At 45.4% G+C, this 21,555-nt stretch overlaps 2 long non-coding RNA genes across 5 annotated transcripts in view; one reads left to right on the top strand and one right to left on the bottom strand.

The window, feature by feature from the left end:
* Positions 1–15,759, top strand: part of LOC138352909 (uncharacterized) — a 421,267-nt gene extending 405,508 nt beyond the window's left edge. The window contains exons 4-5 of one of the 2 annotated variants that reach the window (XR_011222965.1): positions 13,125–13,266; positions 15,597–15,759. This is a non-coding gene — a long non-coding RNA (uncharacterized lncRNA). Of the gene's footprint in view, positions 1–13,124; positions 13,361–15,596 lie in introns of those variants that run through there. The other variant, XR_011222964.1, reaches the window with a different exon arrangement.
* The window catches only part of LOC138352908 (uncharacterized), a 560,090-nt gene that overhangs the window by 204,334 nt on the left and 334,201 nt on the right, over positions 1–21,555 (bottom strand). The window lies entirely within an intron of this gene.

Genomic DNA, 21,555 nt, shown 5'->3' with positions numbered 1-21,555 from the left:
AGGAATGGTGCCCAACCACTTGGACGGTCGATAGTGCCGTTAGTATTTGTAGACGGCAAGTCTGCTAGTACGTCTGCCAAGATGAGTGCACGTCCCTCTAGCTCCCAACAGGGAAGGGAAATGCCTCTTGTGCTGTGTAAATCTTGTGTAGTTCTAGAGTCGGTTGAGATCGACCATATGGTCGTTTTGGTGCTAGTCTCCGGAGTGGTGGGGGTGGAGGCAGCGTGACTTGTGTCCGGGGCTATGATGGGGTTCAGACAGTTGGCTAGGAACATCATGTAGTTCCGTGACGAATCGTAGATTGTCTGGTCTGGCAAGCCTCTCTGCTAGTCGAATAAGACCAGGGATAATGTCTGCACGTGATGCCACGTGCTGTGAAGGTGCTGATTGGTCCTGGGAGGAGGGGGGGGGGGTGTGCAGTGTAGGCCGGGGTGATCTGTTGGGAGCCAATGTTTAGTGCAGCTGGTAGGGTCGTAGTCTTCATCTGGCTTACTGAAGGCTCGAACTGGTCAGGACTAAAGTCGCAGCGACTTGCTTCTTGGTGGACGGCGGCGTTGGAGGGAGGGGGGAGGCTTCACTTCTTGATCGGTTCTCCTTGACGGGTGGTTGATCTGTCCCCTCCCTCCAACGCAGGGAGCCGGTCGGCCGAGCGGACAGCACGCTGTATTTGTGGTCCTGGGTTCGATCCCAGGCGCCGGCGAGAAACAATGGGCAGAGTTTTTCACCTTGTGCCCCTGTTACCTAGCAGTAAAATAGGTACCTGGGAGTTGGTCATCTGTCACGGGCTGCTTCCTGGGGGTGGAGGCCTGGTCGAGGACCGGGCCGCGGGGACACTAAAGCCCCGAAATCATCTAGTGATAACCTCAAGATAACCTCCCGCTCCGCAGCCATTTGCTGCAATTGGGCCGCCGCCTTTTCATGGTTTCTCCCGCGGACGAGCCTGGATCGTGACAAGCCTGGCGGGAATTTTGGCTTCTGCTATGGTGGTGGTGCCATATTAGGTGCTTCTACCTAATCTGCACAGTAAAATAACTAAAGAGGTTGGTGGCGGCGGCGTGCTGTTCTCCAGTTCACGCCTTGGTGTTGGTACAGTCATTGTAGTTCACAGTACTGGAGTACGAGTTGCACTTAGCAGATTGTTCTGGATACTTGAAGTGCTCATAGCTGAAGCATTCTCGCGTTGTAGACTCCGTGGCGATCTGGTTTGTGTAAGAGATTCTAAAGCACTTGAAACCGTTCTTCACTGCTTCCTGGGTCTGCTCTGTTTCGAAGATCATCGTAGATAGTGACAGTTTTGATGTAGTTGTCTTTCAGAGTAAAGTTTTCTTCATTCACTTGCCACACTGAAGAGTACTTCGCCCGCTAACTAGCGTTTCAGCCTATTCACATCATTTTTTTTGTCCCGGCAATGATTTGTCTGGGTGGAATCGGCGAGAAGTTCGCCTCCAGTAGTGGGACCTGGCGTTCCGGATCCAGGATAGTCTTTAGGTCCGCTTTTGTTGCCACAATTAGTGGCCTCATTACCATGCTTATGGACATCAACTGACCCTACTGACGTATCCTTGTCAATGGCTGCTGCAATTTCGCGATCATGGCGCTTGTAGACTCCGATGAGTCGCACTTTCACTGTCATGTTCTTTGGCAATGACGGTCTGTTACCCTGGGTCCAGTCCTCTTGTTGTTCTTGACCTAATCCGGTCGCCACTATTCCCGACTACCGATGCACCAGTAGTGATGCCTTCTATGGTGTTATGGCCAAGTGTCCTTTGTCCTGATCCTGAGAACTGGAGTTAATAGAAGTGTTCATCTGGATGTTATTCCTCGTAACTCCTCCATACCCTCAAGGAGTGGCTATTGGGACTGTTTACATTAGTTCATTTATTCATAGCTTGTATTAATTAGCTTAGGTTTAAAATTGATTATCCTTGGAGTAGAGGCACTATGGGGTCACCATAGCCCGTGTTACTTGGAGCTTTTTGTTCCAGGTAGCGCATCTTTAACAATAATAATAATAATCCTTCGAAGTAAAGAATTTGTCGGAGAAAGTATCTGGTATTTATTAGAACCCCTTGAACTACTACTCTTCTAGTTCTAATTACTTTCATAAATTGTTCACTCCTTACTATCAGTCCTATCATCATTTTTCCAACATTGGTTTGCTACAACACTACATCCAGCCATGATTAAACATGGCTTTTGTCTTCAATTCTGATAGTTTTCGCCCTGTTTCAGCAATAAACTTAGCTGCATGTTTTAAAAGGTAATAGAAAACCGGAAGGCGATTGTATACTATCTCTTACTCTATTCTTACAAACGCCTTCAAAAATTGTATTGGGGTAATTGAAAAGGGCTTGTATCAAATACATTATGACCCTCTTAATAAGAGGGCTATATCGTAATCTCGACTATTTTCTTACCGTGATTATAAGTGCTTTGTGAGCTTTATCGATGAAAGATGGATAACTTAAATACAAAAACAAACATTTTAAGTTCGCGTTATAGGTAAGACTGGTCACAAATCTTGCACGCTCTTAAATAAGCGGTGTACTCGATGGTCTTTAACAGACTTAGAATGAGTCCGTACTTTTTTTTTTTTGGGGGGGGGGGGGGTGTGTTAAGTCTGTTGACCAAACCGCGCACTAGAAATTTGAGACGAAGACGTTGAAATGATCGTTACTTCTACCTACAATGCAGTCTTAATACTTAACCATGGAAAAAGTTAGTAAGTAATGGTCCACTGGCTTAAGAGCATTGCAATCTACTTCTAGAAATCGTCAAATATTGCAAAAAAAAACATATTTGAATTCTGGGACCTTTCCGTCAATTATTTGTGGGTGAATTGGGAAGGCAAGTCAGAGGTTAGACTTTGTTGAATAACTTAAAATTCCTTAGTTCTTTTGAAGCGTTTTTAAGCTAGGAACAACGGATGTAAGAAGGCAGCCTTCCCTGTGGATAGCTACCATATAGATGAAAGGCATCTCGGGCAGCTTAGCAGAAATCGGAATGTTAAATCATTCCCAACACTAAAGTGTAACCTCGTGCTGATCTTCCCGATTCAAATCAATTGAATTTAACTTGTAATTGGGATATGCGGGGGGGGGGGGGGGGGAGGAATCATACACTATACACTACCATCGCAGCAAATTTTCTTCATTATAATTTATTCATAATGATATTAACTACCCTTTTCTGCTTTCATAACACTTCGCATATTTTTAGATCGTTAGCTTTAATTTACTTTTTTTTTGTGGTAAACACAGCCTTAAAAAACAATCGGCATTAAGATTGGCAAAAAACGCATGAACAGAACTCGAACAGTATAACACACACAGTCGTATAATACACACAAAGGTTTACCCAGGCTTATGTTTCCAAAGTCATAAAGCACCAGAGCACTATAAACCAACACTAACAAGGCAAGAAACGCTTGAACAAAAAATAAGAACAGTATAACATCACACAAATAAAAACTGTACAGTACACAAAATGAAAACATTAACACAGAATACCGGACCACAGGGAACCGGCAGACCAAGAGCAAAAAAGATATATGCGGGAACTTGGAATATGGCTTTTTTAATGCATAGTACAGAAAAGATAATACAATAAACCCTACAAAGCAAACTTAAAATACAGCACAAACCACCAAAAGAAAAGTCGGAAAAAGTACACATGATACGGAAACATGCACAGCAATTTCCCACGGCGCACAAACAAATAAACTCAAAGAACCACATACAATTAATCACAATTAATCACGTGACCACGCGATCACTGTGGTCGCTACATGTAATTGGCAGTATCCAGCACGGAGCCCTTCACCACGGTGGAATACAGGGGGGGCGGCTGCGCAGAAACGACCATAAACACAAGTACTTGTGTATATACACTAATCCATGTTGTAAATGTGTAACACTCCCTTGGGGACAACAAAAAACGTCTATAATCTTCTAGCCCGGAAAGTCCTTCGTACAACGGATTTCTTCCCCGAGCCTATCTTAGGGGTACTCATGCCGACGAGTCCACTTTTCTTGGTAAATCGTGGGTCAGTCCTCCACAGTATAAAGTGTCAAAACAATACCTCGAAACTCATCACACATGCTGCCTGGCTTCTTGTAAAAGCTTAGTCTAACAAGCCTTAAGTTGGATGACACTGACAGTAATTTCATCTAGTAAAAAACTGGGCCACCCTGGGATACGTCGGTCCAATCAAATAACTCTGGTTACCACAGACAATTAAGTCTCCACCGAATAGGCACTACTTGCTAAAAGTAGTGTTCAGGACTGCCCTTGATGATCACTTTAGGTGAACTGCCTCTTGTCCAATTTACCTCCTGCATCACTTCAGAGGAATAAAAAATTATATAGAGACGGAAACTACAAAAGTGTTCAGATCACAGCTTTATACTGGGGAACACGCAATGGAGGGAGGGTGGGGGCAGGTTCTGGTGCACTCTACAGCTGGCATCGACACACACACTGGAATACGGTATTCATTATAATGCCAAAAAGAATTTTTTTTTTTAAACCCTTGTGTCTCGGTTTGCTGCATCGGGAACTCTTCACTTTCCCAGATAATCAAATAGAAGCTGCCTTGTGGGCCACATATTAGGGATCTTTACTCCTGCTGCCTGTCTTCACAATGCTGGTCCAGATATGTTCTAGTGAGACGGAGCAAGATTGAGGACAGAATTTAACTTTTAATACCTAATCTCCGGAACAGGTTCGGTGTGTTAGGACAAGTTTATATTTGAGGTGCGACAGGAATGCCAGTTGGTACAATGGAAAAACACGATATTAAGTTTAAAACTAGAGAATACTTGTGTTATTTACAATAATATACTTAGGGATACCACCCCGGGTATCCCAAGGTACTAGTCCTCGGGGCTCACCGTCCCTCGAGCTTCGTCGTTGATTGGGAGTCGTAGACTTGCGTTGACGAACCATCTCTGTGCACTCCATAGACTTAAAGGCTCAGAGTATGGCCTTTTCCCGGGTTCACGTAAGGCCCTCACCCGCAAGGATTCCGCAAATGCTTTTTATTAATGCTTGCAGGCTCTGGTGGTGGGTCTCTGGCACAAAGACCAAGTTGACAGCGAAGGCCAGTGTAGAGATCCTCTTGCTCCTCGACTTCACCCCTGCACAGTCCTTCTTGGCCTCTGTAATTGCCTTGTCGATCATTAGACTGAAGGGGGTTATGGGGTCGCCCTGTTCCGCGTCGTGTGATCAGGATTGCCTCTGATTTCTGACTGATGCCGGTCGAGGCCTCGTCGTATCCCGACATGATGCATGTCCTAAAAGGCTCTGGCATGCACTACATGGCCCTAGAAATGGCTAGATGGATGACGCTATCGAACACCTTCTCCATGTCCAGGAACGCGAGGTGCGTGCAGTGACGCAACGCCCAAGCTGTAGCCAGTAAGGCGTACAGCAGGTTTTCTGAACAATCAATCGGAAGGAATGCCTCTTCTAATGCTTAACGATGCGCACGTCCTTGGAGAATCTGCTTCCCAATAGCTTACCACGATGGTGCGGGGACTTCGTCAGTTATGGGCAATAGTGTTTTGCAGTTCTGGGGGGTTGGGAATCTTTGGGATCAGCACCTGGTTCTGTGAAATGGGTTGGGCAGGGGATGGGGGCAAGGACTAGCTTAGGAGCCACGGGTTGTAGAGCTGTTAGCACTTACGTTTTATGGAATTGACAAAAGGTTGATCGAAAATGATTTAAGAAACGATAAATTTTGTCTTCATATACGGGTTTGCATCATTTATCGTGTATATAATGAATTTTTACCATTAAACGGGAAGTTCTTAAACGGGTCATAATTTAGAAGTTCAATTTCAAACTTTGACTGGATATGAAAAGCCTAAATAGAAAAGGGGGAAGAAATGCAACTTTATAAATTGACGAATTATATGAATTTTCAAAATTACTACACTAAAATTGACTGATAAGTGTCATAGAAATATCACAATAGCATATAATAATTCGATATTCATTATCCAATATCTTGGTTTTACTCAAGTTTTGTCCTCCCCAAAAATTGTACAATGTTTAAATGTTCAGAAAACCAATAAATGGACTTGAATAAAATAAATCATTGTAGACATAAACTATACATAAGGTGTAAGTTTCATGTAAATAGAATAGTAGTAGTCACCTTGTAGTTGTAAATTACTTGAACAAAAATAGTTTAAATGTCACCTGTAGCTGAGGTTGATACAGATTTCTTTAGAAATTGCAACACCTACATATAGGCATGCGGTCCAGTAAGGTTATTTATTAACATCTTTATTGAAATCGTCAGATTAGGCAAAATTGTTATTTTGTCAGTCTTGTTAAAGTGAGGATAATGCTGGTATTCACTGTCACACAGGACAGAGGGTCACACGCAAGACAATAGGTAAACTGTAGGCTGAAGTACATGTATATCATAGTTACAATCAGTTTTAATGTATGAATGTGAAAACAATTCTATTGTGCACTGTTACACAAAGGCAGGGATGGTTTTAAGTGATGCAGCTTCGAAGAAATGTTATGCATTTCCTTAAAATGGACAAACAAATTTTGGATAAATTGTTAGGATGTCCAGAACAAGTCAATGGAGGTTAGTTGGTGGTACAATAGATTAAGAGGTTTAAAGTTTCTTCACTGTTTCACATTCAACAAAAGTGTTCTAGTGAATGCATTAACGGTTTATCACAGAATTTACGATCTGAATATTCTGGTTGTGGCTCAGCGTTACTAACTGCCAGATTTGTTTATAACCAGGGAGAATTAGTGTATAGACTATCACATTGCCTGGTCCGGTTACTGTGCTGACCGTACAAAATACCTATTACAAAAGTTTTCATAGTTTCTAATAATGCAGCTTTTAGAGGTCTGGTCATTTCTTAAGACTTCTAAATCTGAATTTCTTGTATGTTTTTAATAATTGCATTAGATAATCCAAAGTCAAAAGCAATGCCTTCATTCCTGCAAGAATCATAGCCAATCGATCTACAAAGTCATGTTTTCCAACTCCAACATGGGATGGGATCTACACAAATTATATAAGTTATCAATTGGGGAAAAATTACATTAATACATTAAAATCTACTTCAGACATACATTGCGATAGGTTATTTAAGGACTGCAGATAACTTTATCACAGAATATCACTCCACCACCATTGAGCTAAAGGTACTCTGTGCCTAGATGTACTCAATAGCTCTGTCGTGCTTGCCCAGTTCAATCTGTGTACTAGACATGATCATTTCATTCCCTTTATATACTGCACATGCACAATCTGTTCTACCAGTGCCTAACTGCAGAGCCATGAGGTAAGGCATAGGAATCAGTTGGTTTGAGATCTTGAAGCACGGTGTGAAAGTTCCACAAGTCGCCTGATTAATTTTTTTTAATTTATGTAATCAATATTTAACTCTCAAACATACTATAAAACAAAATGCAAACCTATTTAGAATTGATTCGAAAATTTCGAAACCCATCGGAAAACGTAGAGAAAATGGCACGCAATGTGTCCCTCCAGCCGTAGCTTATCCTCACGGGTTCGGGGAGTCACCCACCATCTCCTAAATCAGCCCACTGGGGGAAGTGGTACCCCAAGATGACGTCCGGTAAACTTAGCCAGAGTCCACGCACCCTTGTTGCTTCTGGTCTCGAGTAGACTTCCCTCGTGTCCCATGTCCATGTCCAGGGGTGATCATTAGCAACCTCTTCCCGTGCTCTTGGATCGCGTACGTCCAGGTTAGGGCTCTTGACGGCGTGGCCAAAGCGTTAGCTCTCACTTCGACAGCATAAGCGAACTCTTCTCCCCCCCCCTTTTCAACAGTGTGGGTGCTGGACGAGATCCACCCAAGGCACGAGGGAACCTCGCACGAGGACCTCTGTCTAGCACCATCGGCCGTGCGGTAGAGCCGCTCTCGCCATGTCCGAAAGCACTCTGCTCTGTTGGTTACTGGCTCACCGCTAATAAAGGGCCGGGCCGATCCACCGACGCATCTTATCCTGAATGGCCAACAGATCACTGAAACGACTGTTCTTATGCAGCCGGATTGACGAGACAAAACTCGGGCATCCCCCAAGATCACCGTCCTTCCAGTCGGTGTAGAAGAACGCATTCGGGGTGTCGTGCGGAAGACGAGCCAGCTACGAATATCCTTCCTATCCTCCGGTCGATTCTCGCTAGCCGAGTCTTAAACAATGTACCAGAATCAGACGATGGTTAATTTAGTAACAAGGTGGTGCTTCAGCACGTATAACGTCTGCTGGGGTTTGAGGGGGGGCTTGCAGGAATGTAAACAATCCCCTCTCAAACAGCCATAGAGGCCCCTGCCACCGGCACCACGAGAATAACAAAGTACTTATACTCGTCACTGATGCCAATAGAATCCATGGCTGCGCCCCCGACGTGGAATCTCGTTTGCGACGCGAGACACCACTTCTTGCGCTTTCCATCGATCTGTAAGCTCGGTGAACGGCACTTTCCCGCGTTGACCCTCGGGCCAGCGCCACTCAAGGTATCTCACATAACGTCTAAAAACGCCTGAAGGCCGGCTGGCGTCTCTGCTGCCACAACCAAATCGTCAGCAAACGCTAGTACTGACACCCTTTCCTCCCCCAGACGAATCCCCAACTTCTTCGCATTGGTGATTGCCTCGTCAATCACAAAGTTGAAAAGAAACGGGGACATGGGATCTCCGTTTAACTCCCCTAGTCACAGGGATTGCTCTAGATTTTTCCTTCTGGCTGGAAATGAGTCGAGGCGCCATCATAGCCCGACATAAGTCCCTAAGAGGCTTAGGGACTTCCTTGCGCTCCATGGCACGATCTATGGCCGCATGGGAAACGCTATCAAAAGCTGTCAAGGAATGCAAGGTGCGCCGGATGTTTCTGTGCGCGGGCCTCGGCCAGAAGAGCATCTAGGATCGCCAGGTTTTCAGCGCATCCATCCACAGGGATGAACGCCTTCTGCCTCCCGTCGATCCTGATTGCTTGAGAAACTCGGCTGTTCATGATCTTTTGGAACAGCCGCACTATCATAGAAGACATGGTAATGGGGCGATAGTGTGAGGGGGTTTCTGGCCTAGGAATCTTGGATATCGGCACAGTTTTGCACGCACGGAAAGGACGTGGCAGGGAACGGCTAGCTAGCCACAGATTGAACAGTTTAGTGAGCACCCTGAGTGGTATGGACCCGAGACGACGCGTAGTTATCCCGTCGGGACCGGGTGCAGAGACCTTACTTGTCTGTAGAGCGGTCTGGACGTCCATAGGTGATATGGGCTCTAACAGGTGCTGAATGGCAGGACCAGAGCCGCGCTCAATAGGCCGGTTGTCCGGCAGCGAGGGCCTGGAAAAGAGGTTCCCCCAAACTCCGAGGCGATTCGGCTCCACCTCGGAGGGTGTAACCCTCCAGTCTCCGGAGAGGACATGCGCCGCTGCCGAAGATCTTTTCTTATTATAAAGGCTTTAGCACAGATTATACTGTGCCCTGTGCTCCCTCTACCTCCCTGAGGTAGACCAAGTAGGTTGGTCAGATCCCATCATATATCATGCGTTGTAATTGATGGCCGTCACTGTGATGTAGACTATTGCATGACCAAAAAATATATATTTTTTTTTTTGGGGGGGGGGAGGAGGGGGGAGAGTTTCCAAACTTGGTGTAGGCTAATTTGGATTCTGAATCGTCCCTCCAGATACCTCATGGTTTTTTTAACTACAAGGTTGTAGTAGATCTTCCAGACTTGAGTCATGTGCTTGCTCGGTTTCTGGAAATATACAACAGTCTTATCGTGGTCTTCCCATTTGCAATGTCTTGGTAGAAATTCCATGTCTTTGATTTTAGGGCGGTGCACGTGCACTGGCTTCTCGTCAGTGGACGTTGCATGGAACAGTCAGGACAGGCAGGCATCTCATGTTTCCAGTCAGTGTTGTCCCTGATGGCTTCAGAATGGTATTGTCAGTTTTCCTTCTCCTTTGACCAGTGGCATTCGTGTTACCTTTTGACTCTCTCACTTAGACAGCTGACTTCTGAAAGTTGCGTAGCTATGTTGCAAGTCTCTTGCTAAAGTGATTTATACACTGTCTTTTCCACATTTTCTTCTCCACATGGTCCAGCACCGTTGTTAATTCCACATAATTTTTTTGCATGAAAGTCGCTATTACCCACGATGGTCGTATACTTGAATTTTATGCTCGCCCTTCTGTGCATCAGAGCTGCTGGGACCACATTGGGGACAATGGCGGCTGAAAAATTGACCATAATAACGTTTTCATAAGATAGTTTGTACCACGTCGTTTCCAGAACCATGTAGTACTTTCATAAATTTAAGTTGACGAGGAATGTAAGTGTTGAGGCATTCTCTATGGCTGGTGTAAATGCTAATCACGTTAAAAACAAAAAGGTTGACTGCTTGGCGGTTGTCTCCTGTGGTAAAGTGAAAGGGAAAAAACACACAAATCTTATAAATAATGAACTTTAATTTACTTTAAACAAAATATAATCACTTGGCTATGTACAGTGCGGATCAAAATATATACAAAGACAAAACGCAATATAAAATAAAATGATACTCTACAATAAGCAAGACAAAAATTAGTTAAAGGTGCTGAGAATAGTGGGCTGGCTGAAACTTCTACTAATATACAGGATGTATGCTTAGATAGAAGCGTCAGCTCGAGAGCACAAGAATATTCAGAGGCAAACTGCTCATGCGAAACTATATATATAATGATGCAGATGGTGCTGGAGTCGCGTGAAGTTGTCGATTCACTAATGGGGAGTGTTGATTTGACGTGGTCATTTGGTGATCGACGAGGTGGTGCACCGACAGTGAGGAGGGGGGGGGGGATGAGGAGTGAGAGTAGGGTAGTGTATACCCCCTGTAGAGATGTTTATTATTACACTTGTATACTATTCTTGAATGTGGTATCATAATGTTGCAGAAGTATAGAAGTAATGCAATGTAGGAAGGAGCAGGCTAAATCTCTTGAAAGAGATTTCCGTCACAATAGTATATGTAAAATAGAATATTAGTCACCTTGTTGTAAATTAATTACTTGAACAAAATGAAGTTTAGGATTATGCCACCTGAGGTTGATATAGACAGATTTTTACCGAAATTGCCACACCTAGAAATTTCTAGGGCCATGTAGTGCATGCCAGAGCCTTTTAGGACATGCATCATGACAAGATGCCCTTCGGGTAAGCTGGGAAGTGGGTGTAGCTGAAGAATAGCCGGTGAGAGGACACGACGGAGGGATGGAGCCAGGGCTCAACAGTTGCATGGCAGATCTGAGGCTCTCGACAACCAGGCCAGCTAGGCAGGGAGGCCGGGTCTTGTGTGGGGAGGGGGGCGATGGGAAGAGGACAGCTCTACTCTAGTCGGTCTCTTTTTAAGCTTAAGTCTTCGGTGTTGGTCTTCCCGGTGGCGGATATGGAATACATCTATTCCAAACGAGCAAAATTAGGCCCCCCATCCCCCTAAGGAGGGGGGAGGGGGAAGGAGGGAAAGAAGGCGGCTGCCTTCAGCGTATGATGGCTATTTTTCATTAATTTTGCGTTGTTTAACTCGCTGATGTTTGCATCCCTCAATTGCTGGTCGGGGTTTAGGCCGTCTGATGCGTCGATGAATTTAATCTTCGCTCTGCTGCTAGGGTCGGGAGTCTTCCCGTTTTGCCAGGTTGCATAGGTCCCTCCGGGTGAATTTTTTTGAATTGTTGCCGCCGAAGGCGGCTAGTTTATTGTGCACCCCATACTCATCCTGTGAGCGGTAGTGCAAAAGCATTACAGAGGGCGCACAAGGTCTTTATCAGACCTCATCTTTGATTATGTAATAAACAATTTCTTCAATCCTTCACACCTTATAGATACAATGTCAGCTAGTTACAGAGAGTGCTATTGCAAGAGCTACATATTTACAATAAGTCATCATACATTAATGGTAGGTCTTGTCGTTAATACATAATAGTTTGGCCAATGGGGATATTACAGTGTCATAGGGGAGCTTCTGTTTATTATTAGTCCTCACAATACACTACTTGTTTCTGAATCTCATGTCGTTCATCTACTGGAAGCAAAATGTGGGTACAGTGCAAGGATTTCAGGTAATTTATCCATGGTAATAAGATAGGTTGCCATATCATACAGAGTGAGCTTAGATTTATCTCTAAAAGGCTCAATTTTACAACAATCAAAGATATAGTGTTCGAGTGTGTCCCTGCCTATGTCCACACACTTTACACTATACTTCATCTAGATCCCTATACAAGCCGAACTGCCATGATGATGAATCCGCGGATTAATCTCGCCTATAGTGTATCCTTGACTGGGAATACACTACGCTCTCCTGGCGTAGTGTGTCCTTTTTCGACCCCCATTTCAACCTGCGTCGAAAACCAAGAGCTAAAAACGTCCCCTTCAGAAGAGGCAGAGATGACCCGTGTGGCACGTTCTTGCTTTGCGATTAGGGCACGGGAGACGCCCGACCACCGACTATTCATATTGTCAACTGGGGAGCAACATCAGAGCACGTCCGCCCCCCTCTGGCGACCAGCCAGCCAATTTCAATCTTAAATAAGTAGCACCATGGTTTAAGATGGTTTTTAGAGAATTTTTAGACTTTTGAAAACATAAGCGAAAATGCCCTCAATGTCTAATGGGGCTGGAGAATTCTTGAACCCACGTTCCTCGAAAGAGACACGAAAATTTACACAATTTAAACACGGTTGTGCCCATCGTAGGTCTAGTTTGATTTGAAGATACTCTCCGTGGATCAGAGGGACGTCTCTCATAACGTGATTACACTTAGTTTCTTGACGTCTCCCTCTCCCTGTTGTCGTGGGGGTGAGGTAAGGAAGGCAAGTGCCTCCTTGAACTAGTTGATACGCTTGCTTTAACTCGTACATGTCAATTCCTTAATATAGTTTTAGATCTCAATGTGGTTTACCTTTTTAAACTGTTCACTGATAAAAATAAAACAGGTATTGGTTCACCTAAATTTCTACATGGTTAACTTCGATTCCAGTTTGTACAGAATCTTTCCAGCTCGTCAGTACAGCTGTTAAATCCCAAATCACTTGGTTTAAATATAAACTAAAGAGGTTCGTCTTCATTTCAGTTAATGACGCGAACGCTGTGGTCCTGAACTCTACAAGGCCACCTCTTTAATCTGCTGTAGTCATGACTTTATTCTCGTCAGACTTCTCAACTAGGCACCTGTTGGGCAAGCCTTCTCAACTTTCCTCCAGCTTCACAACGGGGTGAGGGCCTATGGTTTCCCGTAGGTCCAATGTAAATAACTAGTTGTGAAATCTGATTTGTAAACATTTTATTTTAATTAAATTTAAAATAATTTCTTGGTGTTTTTTCTAACAAGCACGATTTACTAACACATTCATTCGAATAGAACAGGGTATCATTGCCATATCGCCATTAAATTCACCAGCTACGAATATTGGAAATTCTTAAAACATGTCTCTGGACTTTAAGCACGAGAAACATTTCTCATGAACCAACTTGATTATCAGTAGTAAAATAGATTAAATAAAAAAATTCCACTTTTGGTGAAACGTCTGGTGTTGAGCAAGCATTCATGTGGGGAAAACCCGAATCGTGGGATTTATTTTAATTCTAATCGGTTATAAATTAGAATTCATTAATATAAATTATTTATTAATACTTAAATTTCAATAGCGGACTGCATGAATTTAAAATGGACTGATATTAAATTCCATCTTTTCCTACTTAAGCTGGGGGGGGGGAGGTTAGTCTATCAATCTAAATTAATATTGGTACACAGTTATACTACATGGATTGGTAAATAAAATGGAACAAATACAGCTTGTCTAGTTATGGCCTGGACAAAGATATGAACAGAGATCACACAAATACGCCTTGTAGGGGAAACTAGTATAATAAGTATACTAAGCAATTAACTGGGTACCTTGCCATGCAGTTTAGCCCAACATATCCTAATCTAACTTGCATTACTGGCCAGGAATGACTAGATTTAACGGGTTATCAGATACAGAACACATCCCTTATTGTTGAAGATAGTGCTGTTCTGGAGCACTATAGATAGCCGTTATGGGAGCTGTTCACGTACCATAATATAAAGTAGAGGGGAAAATAGTGGAGCTTGGTGACCTCCACGCGAGACTTCTTTACGTTAAATTTAATGGCGTCGGCCCCCCCCCCCCCTCTCCCACTCTCGCATCCGGCTCGACACAAGATGCGATTTTATCAAGTAGAGAAAGGCGTTATATTTAATATTTTTTAGTACTGATAGTTGGTTCAATTGATTTTTTATTACCAGTTCGGATATATTTAAAAATTTCAAATATTTGCTGGCAATTATTGGCGACAGGGCAATGATCCACCGTTTTCTTATGAATTTTAGTAAGTTCTTTTCCCCGACAGTGCTTAAGAATTACCACTTTTGTGTTGTATTCAATTAAAACTAAATTCATTGGTTTTGCTTATAAATGACTTTAGTATGGTGGAGCTCGTCTCACTTTGAATAGAGCTGAGCATTGACCGTTTATTCTTAAGTTATAAATGATCGTGATGTTCACCCATTATTCGTGATGATTAAATTAAGCATTCATATAGTTTATTTTTTTCTTCTACAAATCATTAACAAATTCCTGTTAAGTACAGAATAAATTCACGCCACGCAATAAAGGCATGTCGCAGAAAAATTCATGAGCCGTGGCATTTCCTTGTTTATATAACTGGAAAGTTCCTGAGAAATAGAACAAAAAGTTTGATTTAAAACGCCAAAACTCTGCGAAGATTGTTCTTTAAAACCATACTTAAAACTCTTAAGAGGTTAAGTAGGGGTCCAACAGCGTTCAGAGGTTTGGGCCTTCATTAACTTAACCTGCATGGCGTAAACATTCACAGTGGGACTTGCCCATCATTTTCCTTGCAATACATGTCTGACTTCCAAGACGAGCGTGTCTTTTTTCCGACCGTCCCTCGCGGTCGCTTGTCCTCGATAGAATTTTTAGGACTCGATACTTTTGATATCGTTCGCCTTATGCGTTTTTGTTCTCGTATTGGCATCCTTGGTGATATTTAGCGCCCTCTGATTATTCCGCACATTTGATGGTGTTACATAGCTTTCCCGGTTTGGTGTCTTCTATTGATAATTACTTCTTTGCAATATAGATTATCATCGCGGATAATAAAAGACGTACCATTTGCTACTTACGGATCCTGGAATAGTATAAGCCATATTAGTTTGATCACAAGACTGTCTAACATTAGCAAAGACTGGCATAAACATTTTATTCTAGCAAATGTTTCGAAATGAAAAGACAATGTTTAAAAGTTTATAGATGACCGCGGACTCTGAAAGGTCTAGCATACTTTAAGTCTCTCTGTCTATATGCAGTTTAATGCAGTAGAAAAAAATTGTTGCTAAGTTACTTGGACAATAAGTGGCGAAATTGAAAAATCTCATAAATTTGGAAATTATGATTAATAGGGTTAAGAGACAAATTTACGGAATAAAGAAAATGGGATGCTTGAATTATTTCTAGAAACGTAGGACTTCCATTATTATTTCTGTACCTGGCTGTTACAGATGTCGGTGTTTCGGCCCCCATAAGGATGCCTGCAGTTCTGGAATGGTGTAGAGGATGCAGCGAGCTACACACTGATATATGGAAAATATCTGCATAAAGAACACAAACAAATGCAAAATGTCCAAACTGAGTGGATTAAAATCACGCGGAACATTGACATGGAACAAACGATGCTTAGAATGGGTCAAAAATCAAAGCCTTTGATCTACTCGGCCACTTGAAGCCACAAATCCACCACAAACTACCAAACCTTCAGTTAAAAGCCAAGGTAATAATCCTCGGTCAGAAGCCACGAAAATAAAAATCGGGGACATAAGAGCATAAATTCCCTTTAGTCTAAACAGGACCTTGAACAACTGGAGAAAAGTGAGTACTCCGCAAGGCGGCAAGCAGTTACACAAGTACTTACGAACGTGTACATCTTTCCTCAGTCTTCGGCGGCTTAGTTTAAAATTATTAAACAGTTAATGAGCTGCGAAGCACCAGGAGGCTGTTTATAACAATAATAGTTGATATAAACAGCCTTCTGCTTCAGAGATCATCAACTTTAATAATTTTAAACTAAGTTGCCAAAGATTGAGGAAAGATGTACAGGTTCGTAAAGACTTGAGTAACTACTTAGTGAATCTAGCCCCAGGGTAGCAAAATGTATACACCGGCTATTGTCTCGAGCACGGACGATAACCTCATCATAATTCTCCAGTAGCCGGATGTAGCAGACACTACGACTAAAGTCTCCCTACCCACGAAGACAAAAGGCAGCCAAAGGGATATAAGACTAATTTTTTCTTTAGGTATAAAGTCCAACACAAGGGATGTACTTGCTCGACAGGAAATCCCACCCACTGATTGGTTTAAGATAAAACACTGTGACTGTGGGCGAACGTGCCTATTCTGGAGGATCTAAACTTTCAGTTTACCATCTACTTTGTAAGCGTTTCAGAATAAAACTTAATGTCTGATATAAACTTATAGCGATGGTACACAACCAATTGAGTAATAATGCAAGTGACAGATAAAGAAGTTTTTTTGCCGTTTACCAAGAGTATTATTTAGTCCTTGTTACAGATTTGTTTCTATAGTACACTAAAGTTTATTCCTCCTGCTTCAGACCCTAAAGGGCTGCCTTTCCTGGAGACAGGCAGACTGGTATAGTGCTCCTGTCATAAAACTCGTCACAAGTTGAAGCGCAACTATTTTTCATTTCTGGGAAGAGATGGTACGTCAGTGGAAGGCAGATTATAGCCCACCTGCAAATGCACGAACTTGACACACAATATCGATGAGAAAACCCACTAGGGCTCGAGGGGCTGCGAACCCGCGACCATAGCGTTGCTAGCTGCAAACTCCTCCACTGTCCCCCTCCCCATCCGGCCCGTTGGCGTCGTGTGGGGGCTTGGTGGACGGCTACCGGAGTGTGATGCTCCGTGGGGCAGTCCTGTCCTTTTCTGGCCTTGCACTCTTGCTGCCGTCTTCTCTAATTGTGCCGGATCACTTTTCCTTTTCCTTATGTTTCGTTTTTCTCCCCCCTCTTCTTCTATCTGCTCGTTTCCTGCAGACCTTTTGCTTGTTTTGCATTATTTCTTTGGACTTCTTCTATTTTGACGCCCGGGTGCTTGAGGAGGCATACTCTTGCACCCGTAGAACTGTAGTACCCAACGTCTCGAGCGAGGGGAACCTTTTATTGTCAATACCCTTTTCGTCGCTGAACCCGATCTCGACGGACTGACGGTTCTTAAGGTGGCGTTTGTGGGGCGTATACTCACGACGCACCCCTAGGGGGCCCCGGCATGATCGGCGATAGCTTCCTGTTGGGTGTCCTGCCTCTAATTGTGGCTCCATGGTGGGTATGGGGGCACATTCGTGGATGAATTTATCACTTTTCGTCTCTGTCGTTGAATGTTTCCGTTGTACCCTCTCAGGCTCGTGGGGTGGGCGACCAAGCCCCGGAGTCGGCCTGTATTGGAAGACCAGGCTCTGTAGCTCCCGCTGCGTTGGGCCCCGACCTTGCTCCTCCTTTGACCGTTCTGACTACTTCCCCCAGCTCCCCTCCCTCCTCTGTGGTTGGGTCGAGCCTCCAGCCCCCGGTGGTGACCACTTCGTCCCCTGGTGCGGCTAAGTCTCTCGTTGTGACTACTGCGCCTTTTGACCCCTCTCTCTAGGGGTTCTCAACGCCGTTCGCGCCCCAGCCGCACTCGCTCGATTCCTTCCCGTGCTGATACGTATCAGGCCTTGTTTGGTCCTGCTTCATGGGCCAAATACTTTGATCTCCTCCCTCTTGATTCTGCGCCTCCTGACGATTTCTCCCTCCATCGGCATCTTGTAGATTCCGTGGATGCGTCTGTTACTTTCAACCCCACTCGTCTCGGTACACGTGTCGTTGCTGCTCCTTCTCAGGATGCAGCTTCCCGCTTGGCTGCCTTATTTTGCCTTGGCGAGATCCCTGTTCGGGTCAAAAGAACGTTCAGATGAATGCCAGTGTTGGCACTATTCTCCTCCCACCCCATGTTGCAACCGGTGTTCGGAATCTGCAGGATTGCCACGATGATATTCGGCATATCCTTGATGCCCAAGGCCATTCTGTCTTCCAGGTTGACATGTTTACTTGTCCCCCCTCGTGGTCGTCGCCGTCAACCCCTTCGCGTTGTGAAGATCACCTTTGATGGCGGGACCCTTCCATCCTCTGTCATTCTTGCTGGTGCTAGGTGCTCTGTTCAGGAGTATATTCCTTCTCCTCGACTTTGTAACAAGTGCTTGAGGTTTGGGCATGGTGCCCTCCGCTGCTCTGGGACTGTCTCTGCCCTTTGTGTGGGAGTGTAGGTCACTCTAAGTCGGAGTGCACTTCTCCCCAAGCTCGCTGCCTCAACTGCGATGAGGCCCATCCTACCTTCTCCCGTGCCTGTGTCCATTACAAGCTTGAGGCAGCCGTCCTAAACCTGAAGCACCGGGAGCGTTTATCTTTTCCTGAGGCGAGGCGCCAGGTTCGCCGGCTCCCGCCTTATACTAACATCTCTTATGCTCGCGTGTTGCGCTCTTCCTCTACTCGTCCTTCCCCCTTCCTCAGACTCGCAATCGTTTCCGGGCCTTGGACCCTGATACGCCCACTGCCCCCTCCTCTGTCCCTTTGTGTTCTGTCCCGAGGGGTCCCCCTCCTGGTCCTCTGTCTGGGGTTCCCCTTCTTTGTACCCGGTCTGTCATGTCTCCTGTGTCTTCTTCCTCGTCTCCCTCCGATCCTCCTTCCCATCCTCTTCCTCCATCTATCGGCTCTCCCCGCCGCCTGTCGGTGCAGGCGGATGTCCATCGCTCTCCTAACGGCCGTAGTGTGTGCTCTCGTTCAGCTTCTGCTGTTGAGACACTGGAATCCGTTGCCCGGTACGTAGTTGCTGGGACACCTGTCTCTTTAAGTCAGAAGCGTAAGCCTGGCTCCTCTCCTTCCTCCCAGGTGGGTAAGAAGGCTTCGCTTTCTTCCTCAGCTCCTACTTCTGGCTCTGTTGCTCCTTCCCCTCCCGTTTCAGTGATTGCGCCCCCTGTTCCTGCTATGGAGGTTTCTTTGGCCCCTGCTTCCCTTTCGATTGCTGCTCTTGCTGGGGTGCGCTCCCCTCTTTCTACTCCCCCTCTTCCTGCTGCTGTCCTTGACTGCTCCTCTCCGTTGTCTCCTCCTCTTCCTTCTCCGGACCCCGCCCGCCCACCTCTGATCTGTTCTCCCGTTTCCTTCCCTCCGTCTTTGCTCAGTTTACCCATGCCCCCTAACCCTGACTTTGCTGTCCCTGATCCCGACCCTGATATTCTTTAACGTGCTCTGTTGTTCTTTCGCCTTTGTTTCTTCCTTGTTCTCTGTTTTTGTCCTTTCTCTTCTCATCGTTGTCCATTCTTCAATGGAACGTTCGAGGTTATTACGCAAATTTCCTCGAACTCCAACTTATGATTCTCACGGTTTTCGCCCCTTTGTGTCTGTCTCCAGGAGCCGATGCTTGGTGCTCGTCCTGGTCGTTTTCGTGGCTATTCCTTTCTCTCTTCCCCCCCCCCCCCCAGCCGTTGCTGGGGCTTCTAATTCTTCTGCTCTCTTGAATCGTGCTGATGTTCCCTTTGTTCCTTTACTTTTTCCTTCGCCTCTCCATTGTTCTGCTGCTCGTATCTTTGTGGGGAAATGGTACTCGGTTTGTTCCATTTATCTCCCGAGTGTCCCGCTCTCTCTTCCTGATTTGAAACACCACCTAGACACCTTGCCGGAGCCTGTGCTCCTGCTGGGTGACTTCAATTGTTGTCATTCTCTTTGGGGTGACGTTCTAACGAATACCCGGGGTCGCCTTCTTGAGCCGTTTCTCCTCTCTTCTTCCCTGTCTCTCCTGAATTCTGGTGAGCCCACTCATTTGGACTCTCGGACTCGCACCCTTTCTTGTCTTGATCTTTCTCTGCTCTTCTTCTCTTTACTTAGATTTCACATGGCAGGTTCTTGATGACCTCCATAGAAGTGATCATTTCCCCATCCTTGTTTCCTTTTTCTCTTTTCGCCCTTCCCTCTCTTTCCCTAGGTGGCAGTTTGCTAAGGCGGACTGGACCCTATTTTCCCTCAGTGCTACTCTCTCTGACCTCTCCCTTCTGCCCCTCTCTCGCGCTCTCCTCCTTTTTCATGACACTGTCTTCGACGCTGCCCTCCGCTCTATTCCTCGCTCTTCCTCTCGGGGTCCACGGAAGTGCGTTCCCTGGTGGAATGCGGACTGTGCTCGGGCTGTCCGCTGTAAGCGTGCAGCCTGGAAGAAGCACCGCCGTAGGCAGACGACCGATTCTTTTCTTTCTTTCGGAATGCGAGTGCGGTGGCCCGTAGGGCCATCCGTACGGCTAAACGTGAATGTTGGGCATCTTATGTCTCGACAATTACGTCCGAAACCCCTCTGGCCCAGATCTGGAAGCGTATCCGCAAGATAGCGGGTAAGTTCGTTCCCGATGTTTCACCGGTCCTTCACCTCCATGATACTCTTGTGGCGGACCCGTTGCAGGTCGCTTCCGAACTGGGTTCCCACTTTTCTTCTGTTAGCTCTGGTCTTCATCTTCCCCAATCTTTCCTTCTTCGTAAACCTGTCCTTGAGTCTCGTCCTTTAGATTTCTGCACTCATCTTCAGCTTCCCTATAATGATCCCTTCTCTCTCTCTGAACTTCGTTCTGCCCTGGCCCTCTGCGGTTCTACGGCGGCGGGCTCCGATGGTATTCATTATGAGATGCTTCGCCATCTCCCTCCGAGCACGTCTCAGTATTTACTGAGTCTGTATAATCGGATCTGGGAGTCGTCGTCAGTCCCTGAGGACTGGCTCGATGCCGTTGTCCTCCCTGTTCGCAAACCGGGGTCTCTGGGTACTTCCCCTAAGGACTTTCGCCCTATTGCTCTCACAAGTTGTCTGCAAACTCTTTGAACGTATGGTTAACGTTCGTCTGATGTGGTTTCTGGAACACCATCACCTCCTCTCCCCTTCTCAATTTGGTTTCCGCAAGTGCCGCAGCACGACAGATGTCCTGGTGAACTTGGAGGTCTATATTCGTACTGCGAAGACCTCCGTTGTTGCCGTCCTTTTTGACCTAGAAAAGGCTTACGACACCACTTGGCGTTATCATATCCTATCTCAACTTCATTCTTTTGGCCTTCGTGGTCATCTCCCTCTCTTTCTCCGCAGCTTCCTCTCTCGTCGTTCCTTTCGGGTGCGCCTTGGTACCGCTCTGTCTTCCTCTTTTCAGCAATACGAAGGTGTGCCCCAGGGTAGTGTTCTGAGCACTACTCTTTTTCTGGTTGCCCTCAATGGTCTTCTTTCCTCTCTTCCTTCTGGTGTCTTCTCCGCTCTCTATGTCGATGATCTTACCCTTTGTTGTCAGGGTGATGATTCGCCTCTCCTTCAACGCTGGCTTCAACTTGCAATTGATGCCGTGTCGTCTTGGGCCACAGGTCATGGCTTCAAGTTCTCTACTTCT

This window comes from Procambarus clarkii, chromosome 55 (assembly GCF_040958095.1).
Source record: "Procambarus clarkii isolate CNS0578487 chromosome 55, FALCON_Pclarkii_2.0, whole genome shotgun sequence".
Taxonomy (NCBI): Eukaryota; Metazoa; Arthropoda; class Malacostraca; order Decapoda; family Cambaridae; genus Procambarus; species Procambarus clarkii.
The sequence above is the reverse complement of the archived record's forward strand: the minus strand, read 5'-3'. Positions and strand labels throughout refer to the sequence as shown.